This window comes from Theropithecus gelada, chromosome 7b, assembly GCF_003255815.1.
Source record: "Theropithecus gelada isolate Dixy chromosome 7b, Tgel_1.0, whole genome shotgun sequence".
NCBI classification, from domain to species: Eukaryota; Metazoa; Chordata; class Mammalia; order Primates; family Cercopithecidae; genus Theropithecus; species Theropithecus gelada.
The window spans coordinates 84,484,466-84,506,466 of NC_037675.1; positions in this window are offsets into that span (position 1 = coordinate 84,484,466).

Genomic DNA, 22,001 nt, shown 5'->3' on the forward strand with positions numbered 1-22,001 from the left:
TTTCGTATTTTTAGTAGAGATGGGGTTTCACCATATTGGCCAGGGTGGTCTTGATCTCTTGACCTCGTAATCTGCCTGTCTCGGCCTCCCAAAGTGCTGGGATTAGAGGCGTGAGCCACCACGCCCATACCCCACCACTGAAATATTTTGTGAGATTTATGACCCATCCAGCCTGCGTGGACTGTATATATTACTTTAGCTTCCTGTTGCCCTGCTGCCTTTCTGCTCATGGCTTCCTCTCCCTCTATTCCTTGATCCCAGAACCCTCAAGGCTCCTTCCAACATGAAGTTCCCCTTGTTCACCACTGTCCCTATGCTCCTTTGGGCCAGTGAAAATGCCCCCAGCCTCCAAACGATGATTTTAATCCTCTGGAAGAAGGTCTTGACAGTTTTTCAGGTGGTAGAAAAGCAACTTCTTCTCTGTGTTTTAGTCTTTTGATAAAATTTCACCAAAAATAAAAATATTAATAAAACATTGCGTGCTCAATAATTAAAGGTCTTTTAGTGCTTATGTACATTCTTCCTTACATATAAAACTCTCCAGGCTTTCTGGGTAATGGGTGGGTCAAGTTGTTTCCTTGAACTATCAGATGCTATCATTTAGCCTGATTCATGGAGAGTTTCCTTTGCCTGGTATATTTGTGATTTGTTTCTGTCACCCAATCCCACCCATGTAATTACTTAGAGGGTCTATCTCACCCCAGATAATAAGCTCTGTGAGAATGGGAACCATGCGTACATCTTCCATTGTGTATATATCTTCCTATTTATCAAACAGACTCCTATTTTTATACAAACTATGTATAATGTGCAAGTTCTTTCTAAGGTGTCTGCTTGGCCGTATTAGTATTTGTGTATCACTGAAAGTCCCCGGAGGAAAGAAAGAAGTTACTTAACTCAAACTGCCAAGCATATCTGAGTCCATCTCCTACCCAGCCAGGGCATCATGTTATACCTTATGAAATTCAGTGAAGTGTGTGTGTGTGTGTGTGAGAGAGAGAGAGAGAGAGACAGAGAGGTGATGGGGAATGGAGAGCAGTGGCAGGAATAAGTTGAACATACTACCCAATCTAGTATATTAAAATAAAATGTTATTTTTTAAGTCATTGTTCTCAACTGGTGATGATTTTAATCGTAGAGGATATTGAGCAATGTCTAGAGACACTTTTTACGTTCATGACTGGAAGGGTGCTAATGGCTGCTGGTGAGTAGAAATAAAGAATGTTGCTAAACATTATGAAGCACAGAACAGTCCCCAATACAAAGGCTTATGTAGCCCAAAATGTCAATAGCATCAAGGTTGAGCACCTCTGCTTTAGGTGAAACATGGACGTTCTCACACATCCTGAGAGTTTACATTCCTCAAATATAAATGGAACACTGATGATATACTACACATAGGAAGATGTATGCATGGTTCCTGCTGTCACGGAGCTTATTGTTTGGGGTGAGATACACCCTCTCAATAATTCATTGTGATTAAGAATGATGGGAGCCACAATGGAAGTAGGATGCAATATCCATTGAAAGAATAAAGGAGAAAATATTCAAGAGTCCTAAATAAGAGTTAAATAGTACTTTTTATTCACTATTTGCATCAATATTTATAGCAAAATCTCATTAACACAATGGTGCTTTATTCACAATAGCATAATTCAAAGAAAATTATACTCTTTGGCCAATGAAACATAATATTGTTAGCTAATAAATAAGTGCAATAATCCAAACCACCTCCCCTCCCTTCCCTATCTCTCCTCCTCTCCCCTCCCCATGCCATTCCATTCCTTTGTCCTCAGAATGTGGAATTAGTTTTTAGAACTAATCTAGAGAAAATAAACTAATTTTTATTTTAGACTGGAAAGTATGTTTTTTGAAAATCCAAGCTATAAGACGTTTCTTATTCATCATTTTTCTCCTCCTCTATCTGCAGGGAAATATCCTCTGTCTCTCTCCCTCTCTCCCTCTCCTCCTCCCTCTCTCTCTCTCAAAAGCTCTTACAATGTCATTAACATCTGTTTACATTGACAATAAATAAAAGGCATCTGCAGGGATGAAGATACACTGATATATTTTCAAACTTTATGACTTTTCTCCTAGTATTTGATCTTCATAATATGCACTTTCTGCTATGATCCAATTAATCTTAAACACGATACCAGGCATGTAGACTGTTTGGTTTTAATTTACTAGGTTTTAACTAGTGGTATTTTCTCTTTGGGTATTGCTCTGCACCTATAAATTATTTGGTAGCAATTATCTCTTAAAATGCATCCAAATGCTTTTCACTTGCTTCTTGAATTCCAAGTAAGCCTTCAGTTGAGATATTCCTAAGAACTCATTTTAATGTTCTTTTTGTTTCTTCCTCTAACAGAGAGATATATGGATGATTTTTTTGGCTTGCAGTATGCGTAATTTGAAGAGTGCTGGGAGCTTCCCTGACCAAAAATAACTCCATCTGTATACAATTCGATAATATCTCATTCCTTTGCAGATTAAAACAAATGAGTATGAAATTCAGAATTTCCTGATGACATGAAATTTATCAGGTAAGCTGTTAAAATCACAATTTAAACGAATCAAACTTGTGAGGAGTTGGAAACTAGGTTAGGTACTGAAAATCTTTGGTATGTGGGCCACAGACATTGCTGCTTCTATAAACAGATGGATCTGTAAGAGTCAATGGGCTGAAATAGGAAGAATGAATGGGAGTTTTCTCAGCAGTGAGTCCTGTCTTTGATTCTCAGTGTGTCTGTTATCAACTGTGTTTCTACAGATTCTTCAATTGTCTAATCCCAAGGTTCCTTCACTGCAAAAAGGATGCTATTCCTACCTTGAAGGATGGTTATGCAGACGAAAAGTAAAGTAATGATAATGATTCTGCTACATTTTATTTTCTGAGTTCTTAGCCTGTATTATCAAATTTTATTCTCACAAACTGTTACTGTGTACAAGAAATGACATTATGGAAAAATTAAATAATTTACCTTTAGTCTTCAAATATGTGAAGAATTAGGATAAAGAACAAATCCGGCCAGGAGCAGTGGCTCACACCTGTAATGCCAGCACTTTGAGACACCCAGGAGGGCAGATCACTCGAAGTCAGGATTTCAATACAAGCCTGGCCAACATGGGAAACCCCATCTCTACCAAAAATGCAAAAATTAGCTAAGCATGGTGGTACATGCCTGTAGTCCCAGCTACTTGGGAGGTTGAGGCAGGAGAATCGCTTGAAACTGGGAGGCAGAAGTTGCAGTGAGCCAAGATCACGCCACTGCAGTCCAGCCTGGGGAACAGAGTGACACTCTGTCTCAAAAAACAGAAAAAAATAAAAAGAAGAAGAACAAATCCAAGCAAAGTGGGTCAGATCTTATAATTACTGCATATGTAATATACTCTGAATAAATAGCAGCAATGACTATTGCAAGAAAGCACCAAACCTATTTAAGTTGTGTTCAAGATTATCATGGGCAGATTATTCAATGTGATCTAATGGTTTGAAATATTGCAATCAACGTAACCTCTTTTATTCTTGTACATTATGGTTAAATATACTAGAAAACTCTACCATAGGTTTCCGTTTACCCTGCAACTGCTATTAACAGTAGAATATGTTGACAGCTGAACTTGTTTTAGAATGGGTGATTAAAGTGGGTATATTTCAGTTTTCTCTATGCATTTAGCCTCAGAATGAGTTCCTAAACTAAATTTGCTTTCCTTAATTATCTAAATCAATTGTTTGAATGGCACCATATCTACACAATAGCAATACAACTTCATACTTAATTTTAATTAGCTAAACATAAAGTGACTGGGTTGGCAATCGAACAGATGGAAAATTTATAACATTAAACCCACAGTGCCCCAAATGTTGAAGCCCATCAAACAAAGAAGTCTGTTCTTTTTTCCCCTCTACCCCCGAAAATTAATATATATATATATTTCTCCACAAAATGCCTAGCAGACCTCGTTGATCTACCCACATTTTAAATGGTGCATGAACAATGGGACTTAGGCAAGCTTGCGGTGCAATATACAACACCTGTTCACAGACTTAATAATATAACATGCCTATTGTAGGTAATTTTGGATCTCTGATTTTCAAATAGACAATGAACATTGGAATATCTTTATCAGTAGCATAATGGAAAAAATGAAAAATTAAAAAAATCAAGAGGCATCATTGGATGTTGCCGGAAAAGTCTACCCTGAAATATTCCAAGAAGCCTTACCATACGACAGTCATTACATTAGTAAATCTGCCAAGATTTAGATACCCGCTCTCATATTTGCTATCTCAGTAATTTTATATTTTAAGATCCATGTTCATCAGACAGGAGAAATATCATATTAACCAATATCACAGGAACAATATGGTGATTTAATTAATGCATAGTGAAAGATCATTGTTACTGGAATCATAATACTCTAGTTCAGAGGTTGGCTAACTTTTGTGTAAAAGGTCAAATAGATAACAAACATTTTAGGCTTTGCAGGCCACATTATCTGTTGCAACTATCCAACTCTGCTTTTGTAAACAGGAACACAGTCATTCACAATACATAAACCAATGGTCAAGGCTATGTTCCAATTGAACTTTATTTATGAACAGAAATTTGAATTTGGTATGATTTTCATGTGTTACAAAATGTTATTTGGGGGTTCTTTATTCCCACTATTTCAAAAAGTAACAATGATTCTTAGTTTATGGACTATACCCCCCAAAAGAAACAAAAGGTGGGCCTTAGTTAGCCAACTCCCGCTCTAACATAAGATCAAGGAATTCACATACAAATCAAGTGACCATATAATTTACTGTTCAAATCTGGATACTTTAGAGTGAAAAGATGCTCTAAACTAATAAAAATTACATACAATATTTTCTAATAAGAATATTTTTGAAACATTTTTAAGACTTGAAAGATAAGTAAATAGCAAATAACTAATATGCAAATATCATTTTTATTTTGATCATCTGGTTAGTAAAATATAATACACTCAGACTAAAGATTCTTAGTGTGTGGTCATGATGTTAAATCAGTTTCTCAGCCATGCATATCTCAAATAACACATCTCACAGCTTGCTTACATAGTCATCACGTGGTTTGTAGGGACAGCAGCATCAAGCCCTTCCCTTCTACCTGAGAGGGCTGCCCCTACACTTTTGTCCAAGAGCCTTCCATTTCATCATCAACCACTGGTATGCATGCTAGCCTTGAAAAGGAAGCATTAGTCACTTTGCATCTGGAAAAGGCTGAAAAAAGAATAGATGGGTTATTGTTACCTCTCTTGTTAAAATTTAATCTCATGCCAAAGTAAAGGTTCTGTTCACTGTTTATGAGCCTCACACTGAGGTTGAGACCAAGCCAAGTCCCAGAAGCACAAAATAGAGACCCTCCAAAATGATCCTAGCTCATTTTAATTTTATAAATAATAATACCATTTCATCATTTTCATAAAATGAAATATTTGAGACAACCAGCAAGTCAGAAGAGATGCTAGGATAACACTTGCCTGGGACAGGACACATCTGCCCCATTTTTCCCAACATGCCTTCTGATTTTCCATTTTACAACCTTCTTCAAGTAAATGCTTAAATGGAATCTTAAATATAAGGCCTTGACTGCCTTATGCAAAATTGAAACCTCATCTGTGCCTCTCATACACACCTGGAATTCCTCATCTCCTTTGTTCTCTTACAGCTTTCATTTTTCCCTCCTCCTCCCCCTTCTTCTCCTCTCCCTCCTTCTTTTTTAAATAGCAGTGACTCCTTCTAACATACTACAAAATTTATTTATTTATCATCTTTGTTTCATCTAATATTCCCAAGTTGAATGTGAATTTCTCAAAATAAGAGACTTTTGCATGTCTTCTCTCCTAACGTATTTAAAGCCCTTAGAATATGTCAGATACGCAATAAGTCCTAATAAACATTTGTTGAACAACTTAATAATAATAGGTTATATGTTATGGAAACAACTTCATATCACTGTTTCAAGTACGTTTCATAGATTCACTTCACAGTTCTTGCTGTAACTCTGATGTGGGAGCTATTTTTCTCGCCAATTTACCAATTAGAAAACCAGCGTATGAAGAGGTTAAGCAAATTGTCAAATAGCTATCAAGTGGCAGAGCAGGATTTGGTTCTAGAAATCTGGCTCCACAGTTTGTATTCTCAAACTTGTGAAATATTTTTAAATTAAATAAAACTTTAGTGTCAAATATATTTTTTTAAACAGCAGTCATACATTGCTTAACTATGGAAATACATGCTGAGAAATGTGTCTAGGCAATTTTGTCATTTGTTGTGTGAACAGCAGAGGGTACTTACAAATACCTGGAAGGAATAATCTACTACACACCTAGGCTATATTGTATAGCCTATTGCTCCTAAGCTACAAACCTGTGCAGCATGTTACTATAATGAATACGTTGGACAACTAGAACAAAATGGTAAGTATCTGGGTATTGAAACATATCTAAACATAGAAAAGGTACAGTAAAAATGTGGTATTATGATCTTTGAGGCCACCATCATATATGCAGTCTGCCGTTGACCGAAATATCTTCATACATTGCATGATTGTAATAGAGCGATTTTTTTAAGTCATGGAAAAAACAACTTTTAAAAAAACATTTAAAAAGTTATTCCATAAAGTAGAATAAAAACTAAGGGACATAAAATACGAGCAAAACTTATGATATAAAAAGATAAATCTAGGCTTCATTAGCCAGCTGGTAACATTTCTTAAAAGAAAATATCCAGAAATCAGAAAGAAGGACATAAGGAAAAATACTATGGAGAAAAATTTTCAAGAGCAGAGGTGCTTATATGTTTTTTGAGTTTCCAACAAAATAATAATAATAAAAAAAATTGGCCGGGCGCGGTGGCTCATGCCTGTAATCCCAGCACTTTGGGAGGCCAAGGCTGGCAGATCACGAGGTCTGGAGATCAAGACCATCTTGGCCAATGTGGTGAAACCTCGCCTCTACTAAAATATACAAAAATTAGCCGGGTGTGGCAGAGCGCATCTGTAGTCCCATCTTCTTGAGAGGGTGAGGCAGGAGAATTGCTTGAACCCGGGAGGTGGAGGCTGCAGTGAGCCGAGGTGGCGCCACTGCACTCCAGCGTCAGACTTAGCTACTGAGAGTTGCTCCATTGATTCAGGCAGCCAAAATTTAAGAACAACTTATTTTTCACTTGAAATTCTGCATCAAGGAAAAGTATGAACCTCAGTGTGAAGGCACAATAAAGACATCTTCAAAGTCAGAAGTCTTCAGTAAATTGACTTACATAAATTTTTAAAGAAGTTACTTGATGATACACTCCAGGGAAAGAAGACTTAGTTGAGACAGAGAAAGGTGGGAGGGAGAGTGTTAGGAAAATAGTGGATCCAACCTAGAAAAGACATGAAGAGAAGGTCCCCAAAATAAGCTTTGGAACATGGCTAGAAGACACTATTTGCATTTTGGAGAAGGAAGAAAGGGCTTAAATTTAGAGGTAAAAGGGAAGATTACAGGGGTAGTTGTCTGGATGTGATATACTTGAGGAAACTGGAAGTAATAAAAATAATTAGATAAAGACATGCTATTCAAGAAAAAAAGGACATTTAGGATCTGAGAAGCAGAGTTACGGAAGGGATCCATAAATGAAAGAAAATATTCACCTGTGATGAATATTTACATAGTTATGTTTTTTAATTTCAAAATTATAGTTACATAATGTATAGTTATACAGAGTTATACAGTTGTATATAGTATATATGTTTATGTATATGTTATATATTATTTATATATAGAATATGTATTTATAGTTACAGAATAACATATAAATGTTTTCAGGCTTGAAAATATAAAAGTAAAACATAAATGACACAATTTTGTAGGTAGAAGATTCTGGAAGGTAGGGGTAACTTGGAGAGAAGGGTGAGTGCGCTGCTGAAGCCTCAATTTTCTTTTTTTTCTTTTTTTTTTTTTTTTTTGAGACAGAGTCTCGCTCTGTCGCCCAGGCTGGAGTGCAGTGGCGCGATCTCGGCTCACTGCAAGCTCCGCCTCCCGGGTTCACGCCATTCTCCTGCCTCAGCCTCCCGAGTAGCTGGGACTACAGGCGCCCACAACCGCGCCCGGCTAATTTTTTGTATTTTTAGTAGAGACGGGGTTTCACCGTGGTCTCGATCTCCTGACCTTGTGATCCGCCCGCCTCGGCCTCCCAAAGTGCTGGGATTACAGGCGTGAGCCACCGCGCCCGGCCAAGAAGCCTCAATTTTCAAAATGGAGAATCAAGAAATAACATCTTTAGTCTTCAACGAATAAGATAGGCATGTTAATTTTGAATTTTTGTTAAAAAATATAATCAAAAAAGCCATAAAGGAAAGTGATCTAACTATATTGAAGCACGAAGAAAGTGAGAGAAGAGAAATTACACTAAACCTCATCTAACCTAGCAAAAAGTTGAGGCTTAATACCTAAAATCTCTAAATTATGCAGTAATGGTTTAAGAATAGCACTTGGTAATATGGTGATAATTGCCTGAAGAAACAGCTAACACTTGAGAAGAGAGCCTTCTGGGAATGGAGATTAGAGATGACAATAGGGAAAGCAATTCTGTTTTTTTTTTTTTATTTTATTTTATTTGACAATTTTCAAAATAATAGAATAAATTGAACATTTTTTAACAACAAAGAAAAATGGTAGATAATGGAACCAAAATGAATAGAGTTAGCTATGCCATACATTTAAAAGCATTAGCATTGAGTTAATGTCTATTTTGCCTACCATCATTATTACCCTTGGAACTTCATCTCACGCCTGCTCAGCCATCTCCTTTAATTTCTTGAGCTTACGGTGCATGCTCCAGCCCCAGGTGCTTTCTGCACATTGCACCATTAGCCTGAATGCTCTTCATTCAGTTATTTGCAGTGCTCACTCTCTCCCCTACTTGAGACCTTGCACATAGAGTACATTTTCAACAAACTTTTCTCTGGTTAGGTTAAAACTTTCCCTTCTTTGAAATTGCCATTCATTCCTTTTTCCTGCTTTATTTTTCCTCCATAGTACTCACCACCATGTAGCAGATTGTACACTTCATATGCGTTTTGTTTAATTTCTATTACCATTAGAAGACAAGAATCATGTAATCAGAAAATATTGTCTATTGCATCCACTGCTCTAACATTTAGGATGATGAGCAGCACATAGTAAATGTGAAATAAGCTGTTGTTGAATAAATGACTTCCAGATGCCTTTGCTAAGGCAATAGAATTGCTCATGGTCAATTGGCAAAGATTCCTGTCTGTTGGCCAGGATTTGGAGGAGCTTTGGCAATGTTTGCATTATTTGTCTTTCATGACCAGCAAAGCCACATTCATTCTTTATTGCTGCCATCTCTTACCAAGTATTTCATATAGTCTCTAAGTATTTACATATTTTTTCAAATAGTCCTGGAACATCTGTAAAACAGCTATTATAAAACCCATTTTATAGAAGGATAAAAAGAAACTCAGACTGAGAGATTATAAGCAACTTAGTTAAAGCCCACAATTAAAGTCTTAATTAAAGTCTATAATTAATTCAGTTAATCTTGGCTACCAAATGTCAGAATTAATATATTCAGTCAGGCCATAGTCAGGCTTTGCAGGCCTCGGAGATATTTTTAAATGACTTTGCATTGAGTGTGTATCAAGTAAATGTTTTTCTCTGCAAATCATAGAGAACTAAATTCCACTGGCTAACGTAATAAAAGCTATTTATTGTCTTATACAACTAAAAAGTACTGTATAGGGGTAGGGCAAGTTCCAGGTAAGAGTTTATTCCCGACGTTTATGATATCTTCAGGTATATAGCTATATTTCTCTATGATTCCTCTAACTCTGACTTTGTATGTTTGCTTTTTATCCAGCTGGCTTTTCTTTTGTCAAAATGTGGACGCCTCTACATTCTCAGTTTTATCTTAAGACGATGCTTGAGAACCAATGTTCAAATAGATTAAAAGTACTCAAGACCTACCTATCAAATTGGTTGATATAGTTTGGCTGTGTCCCCACCCAAACCTCATCTTGAATTGTAGTTCCCATAATCCCCACCTGTCGTAGGAGGGGACCTGGTGAGAGGTAATTTAATCATGGGAGCGGTTACCTCCATGCTGTTCTCATGATAGCGAGTGGTTCTCATTGTTCTCGTGACAGCGACTGAATTCTTATGAGATCTGATGGTTTTATAGGGGCTTTCCCCCCTTTTGCTCTGCACTGCTTTCCTGCCATCATGTGAAGAAAGACATATTTGCTCCCTCTTCCACCATGATTGTAAGTTTCCTGAGACCTTGCCAGCCATGCGAAACTGTGAGTCAATTTAACCTCTTTCCTTATAAATTACCCAGTCTTGAGTGTGTCTTTCTTAGCAGTGTAAGAACAGACTAATTCCTGGAGATAGAATCATCATCTACACAACCCAGTGTGGACATGTGGGATTCATACTGTACAGCCAGCCACAATGTTTAACATGGAGTATAGTTTGTCCAAAAATTTTGTATGTGTTATTTCAACATATTTCCTGGAAGCCATGTGTATAATGATGACAGAATATAAAATGGATGAGACTTGTTCCATAAACATTACAGTGTTAATAATTATTTTTATTCTCTAGTAATATCCGATGTAAATGAAAGGAAGGAGACAAGCATGGACTTTTTTTAAATAAAGAAAATAACAGGAAGAGGAAGAAGAGAGGAATGAGAAATACTTAGCTTTTTTGGTGGTGAGTAGGACAACAAGAAAGGGGAAGCAATTCTCTGTAGAAAATGAAAAGAATACTCATGACAAGTCTTACTTTGGTTACCATTTTCTTGTGATGCCTACTTAAATGCTTTTTCCTTTATTTGGTGAGGAAACACAATGTAAAATATTTAACACAAAGGAAACCAGTTATTGTCAAATGTAACAAAATTGACTGAAAATCTGTGGCTCTATTGTATAGCAGTGACACTATAACTAAGGTGACATCCACAATCAGAGCCATGTCTGTTGAGCATAATGCTTTCCTTTATTTAGAGAAATAATTTATACCTGGGAAATAGACTGGTTTTCACATAAATTTAGCAGGACTGAAGTAACTGACAGCCCCACAGATAGAATCCCTCCATTAGTTAACAAGAGGGATCTCTCGTATGTGTTATTCTGACTATAACATTGTCTCGAACAGAGGATGCAACAGTGAGTTTAGCAATTTACATTAAATGATAGAAAATACTTTTCTTATTCTTGCTTTTATAATCCCAAAGGACTTAAAAATACACACATACACACACATTCTCATTCACAACCTGCCATAGTAAGTAAGGAAATTATTGGTGTGTGTGCGTGTGTGTTTGTGTGTGTGTGTACAGTGTTTATTCATTTGGTAATTACAGTGTTTAGAAATTTAAGTCATCATTTTAACAGTATGAAAATTGTACTTAAAAATATGCTCTCTGATTTTTGTTTCAAAAAAATAAAATACATGAGAAGAGTAGATTGAATATAAAGATAACAAGCAGAAGCTGAGTTGCCGCTGCCTCTTCAGGGGAGTACCTTCTTTCCCATTTGCCAGTTACACTCTGTGTGGAATAACATTCACCTTCTTTATAAGCTTTACTAATTGACTGCTCCCTACATAGCCAGTATGACCTATGTCAAAGGGAAATAGCACTAAACACTTGTTAAACTTGGCAAGACAGACTTTATTCTGACTACTGCAGTAAGAGAAAAAGATTCCACTGTAACCGAGCTGAACTCCAACCAAGACTAAGGTGACTGAGGTTTTAAAGGAACAATAGAGAGGAAACAAAAAGGGGCCATGGGGAAGTGAAAAAGCACAAAAAGAAGCAAGGAGAGTGATGAAGAAACAAAAAGGAATCTAAGGGGAAATAGGAAATGGTAGCGGGAGATGAGTAGAAAATTACTGACAGTGGTTGGGTGGACCACGTGGGTTGGGACAAGGTACATTTTGTGGTTTGGCAGTATTGCAATATTTTACTTGGGACCGTGGTCACCTTTAGTGGTTGGGTCTAGCGCAGGCAGAAGCCAGGCTGAAGTAGCGAAGTCTCTTAACACAATGCTCAGGCAAGTTCTTTTTGCTATGTGGGAGTTCACAGTTCACACTTACCATTCTTGCTTTAAAATTAAGATGCAAAGCAGTTGATCAACATAGAGGGAAGGGGAGGAGGGAGAGGTGACAGAGGAGTGGCCCAGATGCATGGCCCAGGCTACGAAACTTCTATGTGAAATTGCTTTTCAAACTGAATGCTCATATCCGCTGGAAGCGGGGTCGGATTGCCATGAGGAGTTTGAAACCTCAAGAAAAATAAGGCTCATTGCCCTGGAGGAATAATTTTACTGAATAAGCAAGTCGTTTTGAGCATATTTTAAATACTTTCTATGCTCCCGGCAGCACAGAATATATTCATCTTGCTCTCTGTCATTATTCCAGAATCTACCAGAATGTCCAGCTCTCACTATTTTTCCTTCCCCTCTCCTTCCTCCTCCTCTTTCTCTGCCTCTGCGTTTTTCCTTTTCTTCTTCCTTATTCTTTCATTCAAAGTACAAAGTAGTTTGTGTAACAAGATGTTCAGAAAATTGAGAATAAAGAGTGAAGATTTCAGTCTATATTTCTGGAATATTAAGAATATAAATACTTTCAAGTCCCTATTTTCAGGAAAAGGAGAGGAGAGACAGACAGAGAACGAGAGAATAATGAGATGTCCTGAAGTCGAATTGTTCAAAAGATTATAATTGCTCTGTAACTGATGCATCTTGAGATTTCCTATTTTGACTTAATATTTTGTTTTTTTTCTTTTTTATTGAAAAAGTATTTATCATCTAACTTGAGGTACATAAATTCAATAATTAAAAAGAACAGTACTGATTGTTTTTAATACGCAAAAGTCAAAGTGTCAAATAGTCATTCAGAAACATTCTTATAAGTTGGGTTTAGTTTAAATCACTTTCTAAGATGTTTGGCGTAGGCTTGATAATTTATTCAGATTTTTCTGGTCTCCCAAATTTAGCTTGAAAACATGCCAAAAGAGATATAATTTTTCCCCATAACTTTCTGCTCCTATTTAGAATGCAAATTACTGCAGAACAGCATCTTGCACGATATGGTAACTTTTCCACTTCTGAACTGCAGAAAATAGGAATATGTGTCACTAATATTTGTTAACTTCTTCCAGTGTTTGGGATGAAGTGGACTTTAAACAGACCAGGTGAAAAGTGCAGAGCCACAGAAAGGGATGTTTGAGTTTCCATTTCCCAAATCTACTCACTGATCCCAGAATTGTATTACTTATTTGTCTTCTTGATGGAGGGGACGACTAACTGTCAAGCCCACATCAGATGCACGTCTCAAAATTCACAAGCTGTCATTTCTTCTTTCTAAGTAGCACCTTTTGTTAGGAATGATAAACCAAATCCCTCTGAGATTTTCTTTTTTTTAATTCAAACGTAGGGGAGTGAAGGGTTCCCATAGTTACAGCTATTGTTATCAAACTTATTTTAAATATTTTTAAATGCCAGTTTTTTTTTTAAGATAATGTGTCGATTTTCTGGGATGATTGTTGAGAGGTCAATATCACACTCTGTCACTGTGCTGTAACCTCAATTTGCTCTTTATTAAAAATCAGAAAGAGATTTTTCTTTCATGTCTATTGAATTACTTTAAGAGAGCTCTGCACATTTTTCAGCTCTTCCTGGTGGGGTTACCTCTTTAATTGCCAGCTACTCAGTCTGTAGAGATCCTAAGAAAAAAAGACACTCATCAGCTTAAGAGCAGCAGGTATTAAAACTATTGCCTTTGGTGCAATCAATTAAAAGATCATGATCACTTGAAGAGAGAAATTTTCTTTTACTTCAGTTATATAACAAAGGAAGCCATGGTGAAATATTATTAATGATAAACCATTAGAGAGGACCAACTATGTTTCAAAATTACTTTGCTAAGGTTTGAGGGCATGTAAATAAATAGATCTCTTGTATTACCCTCAAAGAATTACAGGTTGGGTTAAAAAGTAGCAGAGACAAGCACATAAACACTAACTCAAAAAATATGCATGTGATAAAAAAGTGTATAGATAAAAATGAATGGGAGTGCAGATGAAAGAGGATCAAATTCTTCCTAGGGCTTTGGCTGGGAAAATCTGATTAAAAACTAAATAAATAAATAAATGGGTTGAGCTGCTATGTAGGAGTTCAATAGACTGACAAGACAAAGAGAATAATTGGAAAAGGGAAGGCGATGTTGTCATCTGCAACGTGCCAGGTAGTTGTCATACAGTCACCTAAAACACAGGTAAGCATAGATAGCATAGTAAAGTCTTGAAGAAGCCATGTGGTCGTCATATCAAACTGTATAAGAGAAAGTGGTAAAAAAATAAGGTGGAAAAGTCACTTTTCCAACGGGGCATGCCTTGAAGGGCCAGGAAGAGCATAAGCTGAATTTTGAAGGAGGTATAAAATCAAAAAAAAGCATCCAGGTTTTCCACACAGTGTAAGAATAAGATTTCTGGTGGATAAAAGTGGCCAAGCAGGCAAGATTTGAATGGAGGCCTTCCTTAGCATCGTAAGGAAAGAAGAAATCATGATATCTCCAATACTATGATTAAGAAGTGTGAACTTTGTCATCCAGGGAGCAACAGAGGGGTCCATTGCAAGCATAAAGTAGAGGGAAGACACCTGCAAAGCTCTCTTGCAGAAAGATTAATCTGGCAGAGTGTGATGTCTTGGAGGAATGCGTCGGAGTAGGTCAGTGGCTGGGAACAAGTCATTTATTCAAATCTAAAATGCTAAGAGCTGTGGTAAGGGTGATGTCAGGGGAAATAAGATCACACAATGACCATAAGGAATGCCCTCATATACATAGTATAACTTCTTGTTCTTCAGTTCCTCCATTAAACCGAGTTGTTTCCTCCAGCTTTGCGAGTGTCAAGCCAAGATGGATCTCACATGGTTGGCAATTATTTCACACATGAGTTCCATCCTATTTGCAGTTTCTTTTTCCAGCTCAGATATACACCAGATTTTGTATTTTTGGTGAATGAATTAAATCAGAGTAGGAGTAGCAGTTTGCCCAATGTTGCGATGGTAAGGAAGGAGGTAATGGGAAAGATCATTTCATGTTAACTTACTCTGTCAGTGGGAATTCTTCCTCCCTTTCATCCCCTCTGTGCTCCAAACATCAAGTCAGGAGAGAACAGACCAATGTAGTTGTAAGGACTGTGTTTTTCTTATGGACTCATAAAACACATGCCCTCCCCTCCTATAACTCTACCCCAGAGAAATAGACACTTTCTTCCTCAACTCAACATTCTGTGCTTCACTCAACTGCAGCACTAAGGAAGGCGAATGACCAGAAGGAAGAGAGTGGGAAAAACATGGCTGATATTCTGAACTCTAGGGAGGACAAATACTGCTGAAGAATTTACGATGATAATGTAAACAGGCTCCAACTAGCAAACAATTCTCTTTCATCCTACTGATTTATCTAAAAATTAAAAAGACAGAGTCAAATCAAAATAGCAGTATTAAATTTGCAGAACTCAGAGTGTGCATTAAAGGAAAACATTTAAAATGTATACCAGGAGAGCATAATGGGAATGGAACTAAACTAGTACTATTTAAACTTTTTTTTTCTTTAATTTATGGGTAACCGCCATTTCCACTCAGTTCAACCTGGAGATTAGATTGCAATGATATATAGATGCTATTAAGGTGAAGATTATAGGGCTATATTCTGGTCCCCAAGAGCCGCTAATTGAATTGTTCCTATGATAATGGATACATGTTGAATAGCTCTGTGCAGAAAGAAAATAATTTATTTCCTGTGATCTATTTTATGCTCAACCCATAGGCAAAGCCAACTAAAGACATTCAGCATTTATTCAGCCTGTGCAAGTCCTCATCCTAAAGGTAACATTTCAGCCACTTTTCTAAATGATGATAAATACATGAAGCCAAGATATCCACAGGATGGAATTATTTTATCAAAGTTAATTTCTCCACAGAATCACCACCTTAAAGTTTTCTGTCAAAGGTGAGTGGCCAAGGCAGAATTGAATTATGTTACCTATGCAAGAGAAGGAAAAGAGAAGATAACGTGTGAAAGATTCAATTCTCTCTCTAATAGGCTTTTTCCTTTCCGACACATTTGGTTTAGCTGTTCTCCAGAAATCAGCTTGAGAAGGATGTGTGTGTGAGAGTGAGAGCTCACATACATATGCTGCATGCATAACACACCCTGAAATTATTTAAGACTTTTAATTTAGATCATTAGAGTTTTGATAAAGTCTAGTTGCCCTCCCAATTTACTACAGAGATGAGAAAAATAAGTATGTATTATAAAATATAATGCAAAGTTATACGATATGTGTGTTTCAATGAAGTAAATTTACATGGCTTCAAGGTTTCATTTGAGCTCCCGTATGAAAATTCAATAGCTTTCCTGAAACCTTTCCCATCCATCTCTGCATGCAAAATTGGCTCTAGAATCCTCATGCAAAGCAGGATCCCAAGTGATATTCTTGGCACTCACGCATTTAGCACCTAATGGATTCCAAAAGTGAGACAGCACATGAAAATGAGAAAGTATGATAAAATAGGTTCAAATAATGGCGACACGAATAAAAATCACAAATGTTGAACATTATGTTAAGATTAAGGGCTGAAGGAAGAATTTTTCTATTTTATATAAAAATGGAACCATTTAAAAAATAACTAAAATCATTCTCCTTTTTTCTTCCTTTTTGATCTTTTATTAAACTATACTGACAAATTCTGTTCTCCTGATGGGATTATCTGTAAACCCCTGTGCCCCTTGACTTCATGTATACGTACAGTGAAGTCTGAGTTACCTTACAATAGCTTGTTTTGTGTGCTTGTATCAGTTACCTCCATAATTCTTACTTCTTTCTCCTCATCTCTTTACTCAAAGGTTTTACTTTTGCAGTGTTTGACCAACAAATTGTCACTCTCATGCCCTTGGCCAAAACACTCTGGCCTGTTTTGTTTGTACATTATTATTATCCATTAATAAATATATTTTTCACTCATAACATTTATTTGTTTCGGGATTCCTGTCATCTCAAATAAAATCTCCATTGGGAATGGTGTTGCAAATGGTTTCACATAGTAGGTATAAATTAAATAATTGTTACATGGACTATTTTCCTTAGAAAGAATTCACCATGGGAAGGTTTCAAAATCTTTGTTAATGATTACCAGAAAATGTCAACTCTAGCTGCTAACAGATCTGGGACTTAAACACAATAATATATGATAGAAGGGAAGGAAAAAATTTGAATTTTCTTACTTTCTGAAGTCTTCAATTTTAAAGTTAAAAAAGAGCAAGGTAAAGTGCGTATTTCGCTAGAGTGAAAAATTTAGGGAATGGTACAGACGTCTATATCATCAGTATAGATGATATAGATATATTTCAAGGACCTAATAAGACACTGATATAAATTAAGGAATAGATACTGTTTTCAACATCATTTTTACTTGAATATATCACTTTGAAAGAGACAGGAAGATATGGAAATGAATAGTATAGATATTGTCCTCATTATGAATTTCATCTGTAGTATTCACATTAACTTATTCTGGCAGTGGGAACTCTTCCTCCCTTTCATCCCCTCTGTGCTCCAAGCATCAAGTCAGGAGAGAATAGACCAATGTAGTTGTAAGGACTGTGTTTTTCTAATGGACTCATAAAACACAGGCCCTCCCTTCCTATAACTCTATCTCAGAAAAATAGACTCCTTCTTCTGCATTGTCTCAGCATTCTGTGCGTCACGCAGCTGCAGTACTAAGGGAGGGGAAAGACCAGAAGGAGAGGGGGAAAAGCATGGCTGATAAACTGAACACCCGGGTGTACAACACTGCTGAAGAATTTATCATGATAGTGTAAACAGGCTGCTATACCATGACCATGATTTTGATATACCAGGAGAAAGAGAATCTGTCCAGGTAAAATAATTACATCATTTAAAAATTGTCGGCCAGGTACAGTGGGTCACGACTGTAATCCCAGCACTTTGGGAGGCCAAGGAGGGCAGATCACAAGGTCAAGAGTTTGAGACCATCTTGGCCAACATGGTGAAACCCCGTCTCTACTAAAAATACAAATATTAGCTGGGCATGGTGGCGTGCGCCTATAGTCCCAGCTACTTGAGAGACTGAGGCAGGAGAATCGCTTGAACCCATGAGGTGGATGTTGCAGTGAGCCAAGGTCGTGCCACTGCACTCCAGCCTGGTGACAGAGGGAGACTCTGTCTCAAAAAAAAAAAAAAAAAAAAATTGTCAATGGCTAAAGAATACTGGCATAAGGTAATAAGCCACAGGCATCTCTTCTCTCTCTTGCCAAAGAAAACGCACACACACGCACTCACGCAGACACACATAACATACACAAATAAACCCATGGATATGCAATTAGGATGGTGAAATACATAAATAAAAATTAAAGAATGTGAAATGAATGAAAGGGTTTATAACTGTTTTTAAACATTTTCATGATTATCAGGATATAATAAGAAAGAGGTTTAATTTCTGTTCTTTTACTAACTCAATCAACATATGTATTTATTTTGTCCACTATCTAGACCTGTAAATGATTGTGTAATAGTACACTAGTACACAAATGATGTGGGTAAAAACATGGGCAAGTCAAACACAGTCTCTGTGCTTCTGGGAACTACATTGTTGTGGGAAGCAATGGGCTCAAATGTATTGAATTTGGACTAGTGTATAAAATTGTGGGGAAGAATAATGTAACATAATGGAGAAATGCAATCTTCAGAAAAGAAATGTATTTCTTATGAAGGACTGAGGCCCCCATCACTATAACATATTTTAAAGAGGTTCTCTAGAAAACCTGAGGGAGAATATATTAGACAATTGACCCCTAAGGTACTTTCCAACATATTAATCTATGATTCAGTATTCAATGGGCTCAACACTCGTGATAGGATTATTCAGTTTATTAAGAATATTATACAGAAGTAGGAGAAATTTACAATCAAGTTAATTGCATAACTAGCACCTGGAGGATCTGCACGCAGTATCTCCCATTATTACAATAGATTGTATAATATGCAAATTCTCAAATTTGGTATTTGATTGGCTTTGTATCTGTTTAATCAGTCGTCTACACCTCTTCATCATAATTTTCTATTGTGCTTCCCCCCCACCAAAATTTAACATGCTGGTTTCCATTGGCTTATTGAAAATATTAGAATTGAATGGTTTGTGGAACTCTTCCAGGGATGTAGTTTTAGAGGAGTCTTCCTTTGCTATTTTTCATAGTACAGAATTTTTATAGAGCTCATTTGATATGATCTCTCATATACATTATGCTTGTGAATCTACTTAATTGTGGCTCCTGAAAAATGGCATCCAGCTATACATGTGACATTTGCCAGAAGGATCGTCTGCATGATGCATTTTGATAACTCTTAATAAGTGATAAATGTGGCATTGAGTTAAGTTTACATAGCACACCTGGTGCAGCAAACCCACACAGCTGTTAACAGGTGTGAACACTTGTTTACCAACATTATTGGCATTCACTCATTTGAGTCAGCTTCCCAGGTTTACTACTGCTGCTAAATGAGTCAAACTTATCTTAATTGCACTGTGGCCAGTGTCTGTGTTTTCCAGCACTGCTTAATTTAGAAGAAATCAGCATGACTGAAAAGTGACTTTCCTGCAATTCACTTGAAATTGACCTACCCAGATTGGAACTTGATTTCCTGGGCACATATTTGTTGACTCTGGATTTTCTGCCAAAATGCGCCTGCCATTCCAGCAATGCATTTACAATGATCAAACCTTGCAGGAAGGAAACATTCATAAATTGAAAAGCTGCCTGAATTTACCCAGGAAGAAAGTTTAAAAAATGAAAAAAAAGGGGGAATTTCCTTCCCTGGGGCCTTTTAGTGTATGGTATGTCCTGGATTCATCTGGCAAGGTTCAAAATCCATGTATCTCCTGGGTACGTATTTTCTTTGCAAAAGCTCTACCTCTACACCCTGGAGGATCGAGGTTTCATGTTTGTTACAAGAGTTAAACTTTACCTAAGCTTCTAGGGAAAATATGTACTCCAAGTATTTTATTATTCTGATTCTTGTAGCTGTACTATAAATGTTGTAGGCATTGAGATGACTTGACAGTGTTTGGATTGTGTTTGACAAATGAGACAACTAATACACGATTGTCTTCCACTGCTGAGAAAGGTTTCTCAGACTTGAATGTGAATTTCGGTTGGTTAATATTTCAATGAACAAAAATGGAAATGCTGCAACTAAACCAATTTGTCCTCAGTTAGGAAAAGGGTGCATAATTGGTTCAAATGAGATTTGGTTTGCGAAGTTGTGAGGGCTGAAGGGATAAAGTAGGTAGTGTACACCTTCCCCATTAAGACATAATTAAGGAGAAAGTAGCTATTCAGAGAGAAACATGTGGCTAAGAGCAAGCACATGGCATATAATCTCTCTCTACACTGCATTTAACCACGTGGGTTTTACCAGAAACAAAAGAACCCTGACCCCATCAAGCAAAAATACAATTATAAAACAATTATATTTATACTCTAAAAGATAATTGTTATGTGTAATTAAATCAAGCAAAGATTTGGCAAACCAGAGATGGCTTCTAGTGCAGAATTCACAAAATGTTGAATAGATGAGGATGGAACCGGGTTTTTCAACCAAATGTAATCTTACTATCTTTGGGCCAATTTCTTCTTAGCAATGTTTACTAATCCTTTATGCAGGGTTATTTTCCAGCATTATTACAACCACCATAAATGATTAAGAAGATCAAATGTTAGAACTGATTTTTAAAAGCACAGTCATTTGCTTTTGTTCTCTAGCCAAATTTAACATCCTTTCATGTTCTTTATAATTAGTATCTTGGCTCAGATTATAGCCTCACCGCCCCTGAATGTGTCAAATTCTGGTGTCACTGTGAAAGAGACAGGCAGGCCTCAATGTAAACTATGCTTGGCAGTAGCAGGGTTCTAGGAAAGAAGCGACATTGCAGTTTAGCTCTTTTAATTGCACAATTCCTTATAAAAGTTATTTCTCCTTTGTCTTAAGGTTAATATTGAAATATAGAAACAAAGCCCACTGGTAGCGTTGTCAGCAGAGCACCCTTTTCCCTTCCTGAAATGACTGCAGACTCAGGGAGTAGTTGAGCAATTACTGAAACCCCAGCATGACTCTTCCAGCTACTAATTAATCCCACTGTTAGGTGGTAATGGGAGAAAGATCCCAGGGGTATAGGTTGAAATTCTGTCTAGCTGAGTACTTGAAAATCTGATAGGCTTATAGGAATAGAGAGCTTTTAAGCCACGGAACACATGCATATTACATAACATACATTATGATGTGCTAAAACATGCATAAGAAAAACGCATGTTTATTGTGTTAATTTGCTAATACACATCTTCCTAAACTTTTACTGAAATCTTGTCTCCTTTCATGATATTAAAGGAAGGAAGAATAATGGTAAAACTCAACTGTATTTCTCTAGTTTAACCTAGAACTGAAGGGCCAAAAAGATTGGGAACACCTAAGTACATAAGATAGTATGCTTTTAATGTTATAATAAATGAAATGTATATATTTCCTTTGTGGTTTTAAGAGAAAATGTGTTCCTGTTCAAACAAAATACAAAGTTAGAGAAGATCTTATCTAACAAGAGGCTGGAAAGGAAGTATCCCTATGAAGTTCATCTTTCCAGAAGAGTTCTCAGGGTTTAATTTCTGTCACTCCCGCCATGCTTGCTTTTTCTTACTTCTTTTTAGACATCTGCCCAATTATCTTTCACTGGGTTCCTTTCAAATCATCTGAGAAATGCCAGGATTTCACAAAACCCTCATCTTGTTATTTCAGAAGGTTTCCCATTCTCCAAGTGTCATTTTTATCGTTCTTCTTGCTTTCTGGGACCAGATTATTGATTGAGTCCTGGCCAAAAACG